The sequence below is a fragment of the Quercus suber genome, unplaced genomic scaffold (assembly GCF_002906115.3).
Source record: "Quercus suber isolate HL8 unplaced genomic scaffold, Cork oak 2.0 scaffold_272, whole genome shotgun sequence".
In the NCBI taxonomy this organism is placed as follows: domain Eukaryota; kingdom Viridiplantae; phylum Streptophyta; class Magnoliopsida; order Fagales; family Fagaceae; genus Quercus; species Quercus suber.
In genome coordinates, this window is record NW_027069728.1 from 489,960 (window position 1) to 504,704 (window position 14,745).

A 14,745-nucleotide genomic window follows, 5' to 3' on the forward strand; every position below is an offset into this window, starting at 1 on the left:
ACTGCTCAGCAAGTTGTTTACGAGAATTCTATAAAATTAAATAATTAAATGTCTATAGGTATCGTATTTATAAAAAGGAATATGTCAGTTGCTAATACGTTTTCTTTGGAGGCAGAAAACAAATTGTTTGATTTAAGATTTGGCAATGAGTTGTTGGGTTCGAGAGGATGAAGAGCTGTCCACTAGTGTTTTTTTATTATAAAAATTTTTAACAATGCATAAAGCCTACAATTTATAGACAATAACTACGTGCACGCATAAAACAGACTTAGAAACACAGAGCAAACACAACAGATACAGCCAATGACACACTTTAACTACTACTAGGAAGACTACATTACTACCAGACTACATTACTACCCATGCTATTAAGGTTGTCAAAATCGAAATCTTACGTAAAATTATGGAAGGTAGGTGGAATCGTGAATCGTAGGATCAGATCGTAGATTGTAAGATCTTACATATTTTCAAATTTAAAACAAAAAACACATTGATAATGACTTTGTATATTAAATAATCACGTAAAATGTGAATTTATCCATAAAAAAAATAAAGATTTGCATTGTATGATGCAATTTGCATGTCATACATCTTTTTTTTTATAAGAATGTTATATATACGAACGGCTACTCTATGCATAAAAAACACAGAGTAGACCCAAAGAATACAAGAAGAAAAAAAGAGAGAAAACAAAAAAGAACCAAACAACAATAATTACAAAATAGAAAGAGAACTAAACAAAGAAGGGAGAGAATCACTAGACTTAAGTCTCCAAGTCCGAGACCAATCAAAAAGAGTCCCACAAAAAGAAGTAAAAATCTGATCACCAAAACCATCCAAATTCTCAAAAGTCCGCTGATTCCGTTCCTTTCAAATACACTATAGGATGCACAACAGAACTAAGATTCAAATTTGAGACGAATGCTTTCCCAACCAATTCCACTAGCCAAAAAGCAAATTTGGGATCTATCTCGGTATAATCTAAGACAAACAAAAAGTTTTTAAGGCAAAACTCACAACCGATGAGCCATCTCACAATGAAGAAGTAGATGGTTTATTGTTTCTCCACGATGATAGCACATAATGCACCAGTCTACAAAAACCAATCTCCTCAATCTCAAGTTAACGCCTGTTAGGATCTTATTCCTAGTTATGCATCAAATAAAAAAAGAGACCCATCTAGGTGCCTTTACTCTCCAAATACCTTTCCAAGGAAAGACAATTGAGGGAGAATCCCACAATTTGTTATAATACGACCAGGTGTCAAACTCCCCATTAAGTTTCAACTTCCATCTCATCAAGTCTCCAACATCCAGTGGAGGGGTATTAGCTCCCAAAATACAAAGAAAAAGCAGCCCTTCATCCAACTTCCATTCATTAAGATCTCGAATGAGATGAACATCCCAAATTCTCCTATCCTCTGCCCCTTGCCTCGACAGAGAAGTTTCTACAGAAGCCTCCTTATCAAGAGCAATACCATACAGCCTTGGGAAAGCCAATTGAAAAGGTTGATCCTCATACCACCCATCTTGCCAAAATCTCACTCTATTCCCCAACCCAACAATAAACTAACAATTTTTGCTAAAATCCTCCCATCCCATACGAATACCTCTCCACAAACCACACCCATGAGCTCCCTTACCTAGCTTTGAGGTCCATCCCCCCTAATCTTCCCCATATTTTGAAACTACCACCTTCCTCCATAACCGATCCTCTTCCTTCCCAAACTGCTACAACCATTTCCCCAATAAGGCCTTATTGAAAGTAGTAAGTTTTCTTATCCCCAAGCCACCATTGGCTATAGGCGCACAAACTTTATCCCATCTTACCAGATGAATCTTATTGTCACCCCATAGAAAATCCCTATGCAACTTTTCAATTTTATTAGCCACATAAGTAGGAATGGTAAATAAAGATAGAAAATAGGTAGGAAGACTAGATAACGTACTCTTGAGTAGCATCAAACGAACCCCATTAGACAAATACAACTTCTTCCACCCGGCTAATTTCCGCTCAATTTTTTCCAGAATGGGATTCCAAATTGAAGGGGAGTTATGCAACGCCCCCAATGGCATGCCAAGATAAGACATAGGCAAAGTTCCAACTCTACAGCCTAAAATATCCGCCAGGGTATGCACATCATCAACCTCCCCTATTGAAACCATTTCACTCTTATGCACATTGACCTTCAAACCTGTTACCACTTGAAAGCTGAATAACAACAACCGAATATGAAGAATTTGCTCCACATCTGCATCATAAAATAGGATAGTATCGTCTGTAAACAATAGATGTGAAACATTTTCCCTACCACCCCTTCTACCCTCAACTTTAAAACCACAGATCAAGCTAGCTCCCTCCACTCTTCTCACCATCCTACTGAACACCTCCATCACAATCAAAAACAGCATAAGAGAAAGCAAATCCCCTTGTCTTAAACCCCTTGAACTACCAAAAAAATTATTTGAAGACCCATTAATCAAAATAGAGAACTGAACTATGGATATATAAGTACGAATCCACTTACACCACTTCACTTCAAAACTCATTCTATTCAACAAATCCAACAAAGCCTCCCAGTTCACATGATCGTGGGCCTTCTCAATATCAAGTTTACAAATGACTCTAGAAACCTTACTCTTCCCTCGACTATCCACACACTCATTCGCAATAAGAACCGAGTCAAGAATTTGTCTCCCACCCACAAAGCTATTCTGAGTCTCCGAGATCAACTGATCTAAAACCACTCTCAAACGATTTGTCAAAACCTTAGCTAAGATTTTATACACACTCCCCACCAAGCTAATAGGCTGGAAATCTCTAATATCAAAGGCGTTGTTCTTTTTAGAAATTAAAGCAATGAAGGTAGCATTAAGGGATTTTTCAAACTTACAATGTTGAAAAAACTTTTCAAAGACTGCTAAGACGTCTTTCTCCACTACTCTCCAACAATGCTGATAAAACGCTATAGTAAACCTATCCGGACTTGGAGCCTTGTGCCCCTTCAAGTCACTTATGACTTGAAGTATCTCCTCTCTCTCAAACTTTCGTTCAAGCCAAACCCTTTCCATATCTCCAATACGATCAAACTCCAAACCCTCTACAAAAGGCCTCTACCCCTCAGACTCCTTGTACAAATTTTTATAAAACTAGACTACCTGATTAGTTACCTCAAATTCCTCCTCAAAAACCACCCCATCCACCTTCAAGGCCCTCAAATGATTAAACCTTCTATGGGAGTTAGCCATTTTGTGGAAGAACTTGGTGTTATTATCCCCTTCCTTGATACATAACATCCTAGATTTTTGTCTCCAGGAAATTTCCTCTAAGGAGAGGAGATGCTCCACTTGGGACCTCAAATCTACCCTATGACATTTCTCCACATCAGTGAGACCTAACTCCCCTTCCTTAGCATCTAAAATTTTCAACTCCTCCATTAATTGTTTCTTTTCACACTCTACATTACCAAACTCTCGGCGATTCCATTGTACAATGTCTTCTTTCAGAGCCTTTAATTTTTTGGCAAGCACGAAACTAGGAGTACCTACAAAAGAATGCTAATTCCACCAGGATTGAACTTTATCCATAAACCCCTCCATCTTCAACCACATATTTTCAAATTTGAATGGACTTTTCCCCCTTGCCATTCCCCCTACCTCTAAAAGAGTAGGACTGTGGTTAGAGATAGGACGGGGTAAAATCCTTTGAATAACATCTGGGAAGTGATCCTCCCAATCTAGAGAGACCAAAACTCTATCAATTTTAGACATTGCTGGTTGATCAGTACCACTTGACCAAGTATAGCTACCTCCTTCCAAGGGCAAATCAATCAAGTTAAGATCCTCAATAAATTCAGAGAATTTTTCCATAACTAGGGTCAAACGAGTCTCATCCCTACGCTTACTAGGAAAGTGAACAATATTAAAATCCCCAAAGTAGCACCATGGTATCCTCCAATACTGCTGAATACCTACCAACTCATCCCACATGTGACCTCTCTTGTTGTTCTCATTTGGGCCATAAACCCCTGAACATGCCCATATAAAACCGTCCTCCACCTCTTGCCACTTTACGGAAATTGAGAATGTTCCGACCATAACCTCCACCTTATCCAAAACCCTTTTATCCCACATAATCAAAATACTACCAACAGTTCGATCAACCTTCAAAACAGCCCAATCCACATATGGACAGCCCCACAAACTACAAACCAGTTGTCTATTCATGCATCACTACGTCTATAGTAACAAAACAAATATCTTTAAGTTTTGACTCAATGTATCTAAAAAGTTCAATAAATGTTTAATTAGCAACCAAATTGCAAATTATTTATAAACACATATGGAAATATTTTTCAAGTTCTAAGTTTAAAATTCAAAATAAGTTATCAAATGGAAACTAGCTAACTAAAATATGAAATCCAAAAGAAGATGACTATTAAGGTGAAGTGAACATTTAATTATTTTCATTATAGGGTTCTTATAATCACCGTCCTAATTATTATCATCATCAATTTCATCATCTATGTATACATTGTATATTTGTATATTAGAGCTGCAAAAGAGATCACGATATAACTTCACACTCAACTAATGAAGTTATATCACTCAGCAACAATTATAGAGTATGCTATATAAAAAATCAATCAATCAATATACATTTTAGTAATATTAGAATACAAATTAGTATATTGATCAAACAAGTTTAACAATATTATAGCTTAAAAGGTAGCAAAGCCAATACAAATTCTTTATTTAGAAATGATGAAGTATTCCTTCATTTTGATTACAAGTGAACTAGAAACTGGAGAATATTTACTTAGTTTAACATAATTATATAAATAAATAAAAATTAAAAAGTCATACCATCATAGCATAGAAAAATACAAGCATACTAATAAAATTATAAATGAAAAATACATTTTAGTAATATTAGAATACAAATTAGTATATTGATCAAACAAGTTTAACAATATTATAGCTTAAAAGGTAGCAAAGCCAATATAAATTCTTTATGTAGAAATGATGAAGCATTCCTTCATTTTGATTACAAGTGAACTAGAAACTGGAGAATATTTGCTTTGGTTAACATAATTATATTAAAAAAAAAAAATTAAAAAGTCATACTGTCATAACATAGAAAAATAAAAATCTTTAAAACTTCATCAAAACCAAAAATTTATCCCATAAAAAAAAAATGATGTTTTGGTAGAATCGGTAGGATCCTATACAATTTTACAATCCTATATGATCTTACACGATCCTACTATTTTTACAATTTTAGTGCGATCCTAAACGTTTTGGTGAGGTGGGATTGTAAAATCGTGTGATCTTACGATCCAAATCGTGATTTTGACAATCATGCATACAATAGATCTAACTAATTGTACCCGTAAACTATAGCGAGTGTAGAGACTAGAGACTCATCCTGTCCCAAAAGTTGGTAGTGATAAAAAAAAATAAAAAATAATTTAGTGGGACAAGTCAAAATGTGGTTCACAATGTGATTGTTGTCTTCTATGGTAGCCTCGTGACATAATCATAAGGAGAAATGATATGTTTACAATATTTTCATAATATTTTCACAACAAATTTTATGTAACAAGTTGTTATAGGTTGTTATTGGTAGGGTAAAAAAGTAATTTTAGTAATATGTTTAAATTAGAACCAATAACAATTAACCATTTAAGATTTGTTGTGAAAATGTTATGAACGTAGCACCTCTAATATCATAAGCGAGACTTGCCAACATTGCCATGTCTATTTCCTTCCACATTAGATACCTACAAATTCTCAATTAAGTTAGTAAGATTAGGGGGATAATTGGTACTATGAGACTTGCCAATGTTACCATGTCTGTTTCCTTCCACGTTAGATACCTACAAATCCTCAATTAAGTTAGAAAGATTAGGGGGATAATTGGTACTATGACAAGTTAACCAATTTTGTTTTGTTTTGTTTTGTTTTGTTTTTTTTTGTTTTGTTCCTTTTTTTTTTTTTTTTTTTTTTTTTTTTTTTTTGATGGACAAGAATTTTATTCACAAAACAAAGACAGACTCACATAGAGGAAACAAGAGCCTAATCCTTAATGATAAGCTCGAAGCAAGGAGGGCCAAATCCAACAATTAACCAGTTGATGATGTCAAAAATTGTCAGTAAGCTATATAGTACTCACATGCTCGAAACAAGACCTGCGAAACAACAACAAAGAGAAACCCTAGGAGAGTACCGATGTGGTACTGGCCAAAGACCCTCTGAAGGTCAAGTTAGAGAACTTTTTCACAACTTTAGAGTGTCAGAGATGTGGTGAATTATGCGTACTTTGGTTTGTAAGGGTCTCGGGGTTTTTATAGTAGTGTAGAGTTGACGTCCGTGCCTTAGTTAAGAAGATGTTTCCTTGTAGGAGAGAAACTCTTTATTTCGCGTATCTTGCGGAATCCTTTTCTTGTAGGAGTCTTCCTTATTTGGGTTAAGCATGGGGCACAAGATATTTCCTTATATACTTATGCGTGTAGAACAAGTCATGTTGACCCCGTCAGCCTCATCCCGTTAGCCTTGCTGTCCATCAACGCCTTCTAATCGTTTCTATTCCTTTCATTGACCACCGTCAGGGGAGCCCGTCAGTCTTTGAGATGGATCGTCAGTTTCTCAGGCATGCAAGCAAAGTCATCAGCTATTCAAGCTCGTCAGCTTCACTTCAAGAATTTCTACCTATCACCAGTTAACTATGAGAAGTTAACCAGTTATGCGCAAAAATAGAATTCATTTATATTTGAGTTTGTCTAAAGCTCTTGACCCATGCTAACTGAAGACCAAACCGTATAGCCCATATCTCTAATACCATGTTTGTTGTAATTCTGTGTGTAATGAGTAACGATGATCCAAGGTGACAATTGCCCATGGGATTGTGAAATGTGAAATTATTTGGGGCCAACTAGATAGGCCAAGTAATAAAAGCAAATATAGAGTACTGTATAAGTATCTGTTTGGGAATAGCTTATTTAACTTTTTACTAAAAATTTTTTGCTAAAAGTATGCTAAAATATACTTATACTTTGAAAATTTTTGAAAAAATGAAAAAATAAAATAAAATAAAGGAAAATATGAGATTTTAAAAAACTGCACATAAAATGATAAAAACTAAAAGCTAAAAACTGAAATTGATGTCAAACAGGCTAGTATGTGGGAAAGGTGTTTTGTTAAATAGGTTTAAAGAGAACCACCATATGATGTCCAAGTTACAGAATTGGTGACATGTAATGGGTTTCCAATTGGTTGCAATGTGGACATTGTTGTAATTGGGCTGGAAGATCTTGAATGGTGAGAGGGGGCACATCAAATACTGCAGCTGCTAGATGCCTTGATCCGTCTAACTTAATTAACAATTAATGTAATATTAGCTGGTAGTAATTAAAGAGCGAATAGGACCACACAATAACCAAGCATTTGTCCTGAATTTAATGTTCATTCCCTGGCCTATTTGCCATTGAAGAAGGTTAGTTTTTCCAATGGCGATTGCTTGCCACGTGTGGGAATTGGTCCTAGGTAGGTTTACAGGCTTCAAGGAATATTATTTTGAGGGAAGTACCTCTGCTTTAAAGTGGAAGGCTGGAAGCCCAAGAGACTCGGGGTTAGTCCACAGTAGCCAAGCCAGGTTCATAACAAGGGCGAGGATGGTTTTAGTTATAACTTGATTGTATTTGTTGATGGTGACCCTTGCCTTGAGAGATGGTACAAAAGAGAGGAGCCCTCTTTTTGTTTCTTTGATATCTTAATTATACTAATATTCTCTTACTACTATAGAGAGATATACAGATAGGGATCCTTTGCTCTCTTGTTAGTATTCTCAAAGAAAAAAAAAATGGTGATCCTTCACTCTCTATTATGCTCAAATCTATCATAGAAACTAACATTCAAATACCAATCGGTTTTTCCATTAAAAAATAATAATAAAAAAATAAAAATAAAAATAAAAATAAAAACACCAATCGGTCTATGTTGCAATTTGTGTTTTACTCTTTGGTGTCGTTGGATTCCCTAGTTAAGCATGGCATACCCAACTCCTCCAAAGCTTCTCATCTTTTGTTTCACACTTGAATTTTCATTAACTTGGGTCTGTATATGCAGCCTCATCTCCAACAAAAGCCTCTTAGTCGTCTCTTGGATCTTAATGACTCTACTTTTTTTTTCCCCTGGGTTTTATTAAATGGCATGTGACGAAATCATGTTTTCCTTTAGCAATCAATATTCAATAGTATGGTATTCATGTCATCTATGATCCGTAACAATTTGTCTAATTATATTATTATACTAATAAGTAAGGTAAAGTGAACTACCGGTAGTTTCGTGTGAAGTTTGGCCTAAGAAAGCAGCTATCTCTCTTTTACGAATGTCAGTGTCCCCAGTTGTGCCAAAGCCAGGAAAGGAATTTGCAGCTTCTATGAAAGCATCGTAAGAGTAGAAATTCCTAGCAAGGCAGGCAGCATCATTACGATACGGTAGTAGCTGATCAAAATCATCCCTTGAAATTATACTACCAATATCTCCTCCTTCACCTCAACCACCGCCACCGCCACCGCCGCCGCCGCCGCCGCCGCTACCACTACATTGGCTTTGACAACCATCGTCGCAATAAGCAGCTGTGGTGCCGCACCAGCCCCACTGGCTGCAGCACAACCCATTTGGGCAAAGAGCACCCCCTGCTTGCGTACCACATTGCTCAGCCAAGCCTCCTTGGAATGAAGACAACAACAAAGAGAAAATAACCAAAGCACAAAACCTCATTTCCATGGTTGTTTGTGTTTCAAGTTGATATTTGAGGATGGTAAATTGGTGATCAAGTGGAATGGTATATATAGCGTAGTAGAGAGGGATCAAGTTTTGTCTGTTTATCTTTTAATGTTTTTGGAATATATGCTCAATAACCCGACGGCAGATTTCTGCTTCCCATCTTATCTAGTAATTATTTAGCTTTAAAAAAGAAAAAAACGTGGGCAGATTTATTTTTGTGACCTTGTCTTGTTGTACATGAATGCTATTAATTTATGGCCACAATTATTCCAGGCTTTGTCCTATTTGTTGTTTCCAGTTCTGTTCTTTGGTTGAATGAATTTCTCCTTTTTTATCCAAAAAAGAAAGAATACTATTGATAATCTGTAGACATCATTCATAATGAATAACTTAGGTTCATAAGTTAAATTTAAACATTTGGTTTTATTGATCAATTTGACATAAATAATATTAATATTTCTAATGACGAATTAAATTCAAAGTTACATACAAAAATTGAGAAACTTAATATACTACATCTAAATTATTGCACTTGAGTTTGAACTTAATACATATATTTTTATGATAGTGTTTTCTTATTTCTAAACATATGACCAATATGACATATCTAGACTACAAATAAAGGTCTTTGTTTGTTTTAAGTTATAATCAATGGATTATAATAAAAGGGCGGTGTTTGTTTTACGCAATGTATTCATAACTTGAAATTGTGATTTTAATCATGTTTTTAAGTCATTAACAAGTATTAGCCATAATCAAATTTAGTTTTTAATAATACTGCATATGTATGATATATGCAATCCAAAACATTGATTTTTTTTTCTTCTCATGCATGCATCTTAATTTGGTGTCAAAATAGCATTATGGATTGGATGTAGCATCATATATTGAAAATTGATGAGACAAATAATGGTTATTTTTTTTTATTCAACAGAAAAGTAATGGTTTCTAACACTAAAGCTGGGTTTGTATTGCGATGAAAAGGAAAAAAATGTGCGTCTGCATTTTTTCTGTGGGTCCCGTGCACTGTTTATGGGACCCGCAAGTACGAATTTCAGCAAATTTTTCTTCAAAACTGGGTCCCACGACACTATTCACATATTTAAAAATTATTTTGCTATAGTAGTTTTCAGCAATAAGCGGTATCCAAACAGATCCTAAATCTACCAGGCTGAAAAATGATTCCAACCTATGTGGGATTTATTTTATTAGACATGTAAGCCTAGCATTGCTCAAGAATATAAAAATTTTAAAAATTAAAAAAAAAAAAAAAAAGGTTTGGAAACTAGTTAAGTTCTTTCATAATACATATATTCTGCAAACTAACATGATAGATGCTATATCAGAACCAATAGTTGTATGATCCTTACTCAGCCCAAAAAAAAAAAAAATTTGTATTATCCTTAAAGATAATCACATATTATATTGCTTCTAAGCACCATGTCCACATCAATCTTTAAACAATATTACCTGTGAAATGATAATTTCCTTTATAAATTTTAGCATTCATTTAAGTCTTCTAATTTTGCATTTGTTCATTCAGTCCTCTAAGTTTTATATTTATTTAGTTAAAGAATTTTCGTCAACTTTTATTAGAATTTTTTTTAATTTAAAAAAATTGGAAGAAAATTTTAAAATTTTAAAAATTTATCATAACATATAACAAAAGTTGATAGAAAAATCTTAATTAAATAAACTTAAAAGTAGAGGACTTAAATGAATGAAAATAAAGTTAGAAGACTATAATAAATTTTAGTGAAAATAAAGAATAAATTTTATATTTTAACCTAAAATTTTTTAAAATAAGAAAGAAAAGATATGCTCAAGAAAAGTGAGAATATCCCATAAATTAGGCCTTAGCCTTTTCGACTTGTTGTTCAGAGGGCATCATATTTCATTTTTTGTATTGACTATCGATCTATCACATGATTCACATGGTATTATCACTTCAATCATTCACTGCCATATTCTTCCCAAACACCTTATGTTACGTGTATTAGGGTTTGTAGGCTTTAAGCCCACCTTGTTTACTTGTATAACTCACTTACTTGTACTACACACTCTACCTTCTGTATAAAGGCATTCATGTATATTCTATTACTTGAAAAATACAATACACTTATTCAGTATTTCTAACATGGTATCAGAGCCATCTTCTTGTGGCCATGGTTTTCTATCTTTGCGGTATATTTAAGAGTAATCTTTGTCTTCCTCGGTGTTTTTTCGTTGCGTTCATCTTCTTTGGCTTCCTATTGCTACAGTCAAAATTTTCTAGTATAGTCATGCCACTATTAGATGTCGCATTAACATTGCAAGACTATTGCCTTCCTCAAACTATGCCATAGAGCCAAACTTTATTCAAGGGATCTTCTCAACTTTATCAAATCTCAAGATTTCATCAAGCTTCCATCTTAAATTTGAGAGGCGGTGTTTGAGATATATTAGCCTATTACCATATGCCCAAGCCTAATTCTACTTTGTGTGCAAGCCAAGTCTCCTACCTGTGCTAAAAGTCTATTAGTTTAGGGTTTAATCTACTATATATACACATATTATGATTCATTGTAACATAGGATTTGTACTACACTATAATATATTATTGATGTAGCCCTTTAGAGTTTCCTCCATGGATATAGGCCGTTAGACTAAACCACATAACCTTTGTGTTATTATATTCTATGCTTTATGCTTTATGCTTTTGCTTCCGCATTCACACTAGCATATTCAACATGATGTAAGCCGTTAGAGTTTCCTCTGCTGTTCACTAGGTGAGCCAGTATCTGTCTATTCCATGATCGACTCACTATGCTGTTGTTCTACGCATTCTTTGATACTTAAAAGGCACTTTCTTCCATGACCTTTTCTACTCTGCTCAGTCTCTTCATGTTCTCCGTGCATTTTTTAATGCTGATTAGGTAAGAGATCCCACTGATCGTGGGTCCACCACTGGTTATTGCTTTCTTCTTGGTTCTTCTTTGATTTCTTGGCGAAGTAAGAAACAAACTTATGTGGCCCACTCCAATACTGAAGTAGAATATTGTGCCTTTGCTAATACCACATTTAAGCTTCTTTGGCTATGATGGCTTCTCAAAGACTTAGGTGTGTCCACATCCTCTACCATTCCTCTTTATTGTGACAACCAGAGTGTCATTCATATTACTCACAATGATGTCTTCCATGAATGGACTAAACACATTGAAATGGATTGTCATTTTATCTATTATCATCTTGTCCATAGTGCTCTCAAGTTGATCTTAGTCTCCTCTAAAAATCAACTTACAGATATCTTCACCAAGTCACATCCTAAGAGACGTCTTTGTAATTTGGTTGACAACCTTAAGTTAGTCTCATATCCACCTTGAGTTTAAGGGGGGCTGTTAACGTGTATTAGAGTTTGTGGGCTTTAGGCCCACCTTGTTTACTTGTATAACTCACTTACTTGTATTGCACACTCTGCCTTCTATATAAAGGCACTCATGTATATTCTATTACTTGAGAAATAATATACTTATTTAGTATTTCTAACACCTTACAATTCAGGAAATGAAAATGTACCACCTATAGACTAAACACCATAGGCATCAAGTTAGAAATTGTGTTATGGTACCTTGCTAGATACTTTATAGGTGTACAAAATTAAATATCATTACCCATACAGAGGATCCATGACTTCTTTTTTAATTTCTCGACAAAATGTCCATTACTTTTTGAGTACTTGATTATTTTTGGGTAATATATTATATATTTCCTATCCCATATTCACTATATAATTACATAAATGAATCGTTTAATGATAGCTCTAAGATGTTGGCTAGAGTTTTGAAACATAAGAACTCATTAATCTCACGAACTCTTAATAGCTGTTATTATATATGTCTTCTTTTTAGTTATATTTTACCTATACAAATTAATATCAAAGTTTGGATCATAAGCCATGTTCGAATATATAGGAAAAGGTTAGAATAAGATGGCCATCCTTAATTTTGATTGAGCTCTAACATTGTCAGCCATATAATTATTTGTTTCCTAAAAAAAAGCATATAACTATTTGTTTTGTTTTGTTATCCATTAAGGAAATTGTTAATTTGTTACTAAGGGAGTAGTAGAATCTGACAGCTATTTGATTTTCAATTTGTTCGGCTTCATTGAATGTGAATTTTATTCCCCTACTCTTCATTTTTCTTAGAAGACACAGTTAAGACATGGTAATATGGCATTCTTGGCTACTCAAAAGCCTATAATATAAAAGTGTTATTTAAAAGAGGGATAAAAATGAACTCTTAAAGTCTTAAGATGTATTTCACTAATGGAATAAGTTTATTAATTTTGATATAGCCTCCTTGGAATGAAGACAACAACAAAGAGAAAATAACCAATGCACAAAACCTCATTTTCATAGTTATTTGTGTTTCAAGTTAATGTTTGAGGATGGTGAATTGCGGATCAAGTGGAATGGTATATGTAGCGTAGCAGAGAGGGATCAANAAAAAAAAAAAAAAAAAAAAAAAAAAAAAAAAAAAAGCAACTAAGCTACAGTGAGTTTTCATCTTTGAAAGTTCACTGTAGCTCCAATCTTAAAACAAATATTATTATTTTATTGCTTGTAGTGGAAAAGGCAGGTTGTGTAGTTGTTTTTTATTATTTTAATGAATAGTTTATATTATTTTAAATAAAATAGTAATAAAATAGAACTTTTGATATTTTATATATTATAAAATGAGTTGTTAAAATTAATAAAATAACTTTTTAAAATGTTAAATGATAAAATTTTTAAAAGCTTAGATCAGAATGCTCTTATCCAGTAATAATTTAGCTTTAAAAAGGAAAAAAACGTGGGCAGATTATTATTATTTTCTTTTGTGACCTTGTCCTGTTGTACATGAATACTATTCATTTATGGCCACAATCATTCAAGGCTTTGTCTTCCCTGTCGTTTCTGGTTCTGTTCTTTAGTTGAATGAATTTCTTCTTTTTTATCAAAACAAGAAAGAATACTATTGATAATCTGTAGACATCATTCATAATGAATAACTAAGATTTAGTATCTTAGATACCGTAAATAGGTTCATAAATTAAATTTAAACATTTGGTTTTATTGATCAATTTGACATAAATTATGTTAATATTTCTAATGATAAATTAAATTCAAAGTTACATATAAAAATTGAGGAACTTAATATACTACATCTAAATTATTGTACTTGAGTTTGAAATTAATACATATATTTTTATGATGGTGTTTTCCTATTTCTAAACATGTGACCAATATGACATATCTAGACTACAAATAGAGGTCTTTGTTTGCTTCAAGTTATAATCAATGGACTATAATAAAAGGGTGGTGTTTGTTTTACATAGTGTATTCATAACTTGAAATTGTGATTTTAATAATGTTTTTAAGTTATTAACAAGTATTTGCCATAATCAAATTTAGTTTTTAATAATACTGCATATGTATGATATATGCAAAACGCTGATATTTTTTTTCTTATGCATGCTTCTTAATTTGGTGTCAAAATAGCATTATGGATTGGATGTAACATCATATATTGAAAATTGATGAGACAAATAATTGTTTTTTTTTTTTTTTTATTCAACAGAAAAACAATGGTTTTTGACACTAAGGAAGACTTTGTATTGCAATGAAAAGGAAAAAAATGCGCATTTGCGTTTTTTCTGTGGATCCCGTGCACTATTTACATGACCAACAAGTATGGATTTTAGCAATTTTTTTTAAAACTAGGTCCAATGGCACTATTCATATATTTAAAAATTATTTTGCTACAGCGTTTTCAGTTTTTAGCAATAAACAAAATCCAAACAGACCCTAATCTACCATACTAAAAAATGATTCCAACCTATGTGGGATTTATTTTATTAGACATGTAAGCCTAGCATTGCTCAAGAATTAAAAAAAAAAAAGGTTTGGAAACAAGTTAAATTCTTTCATAATACA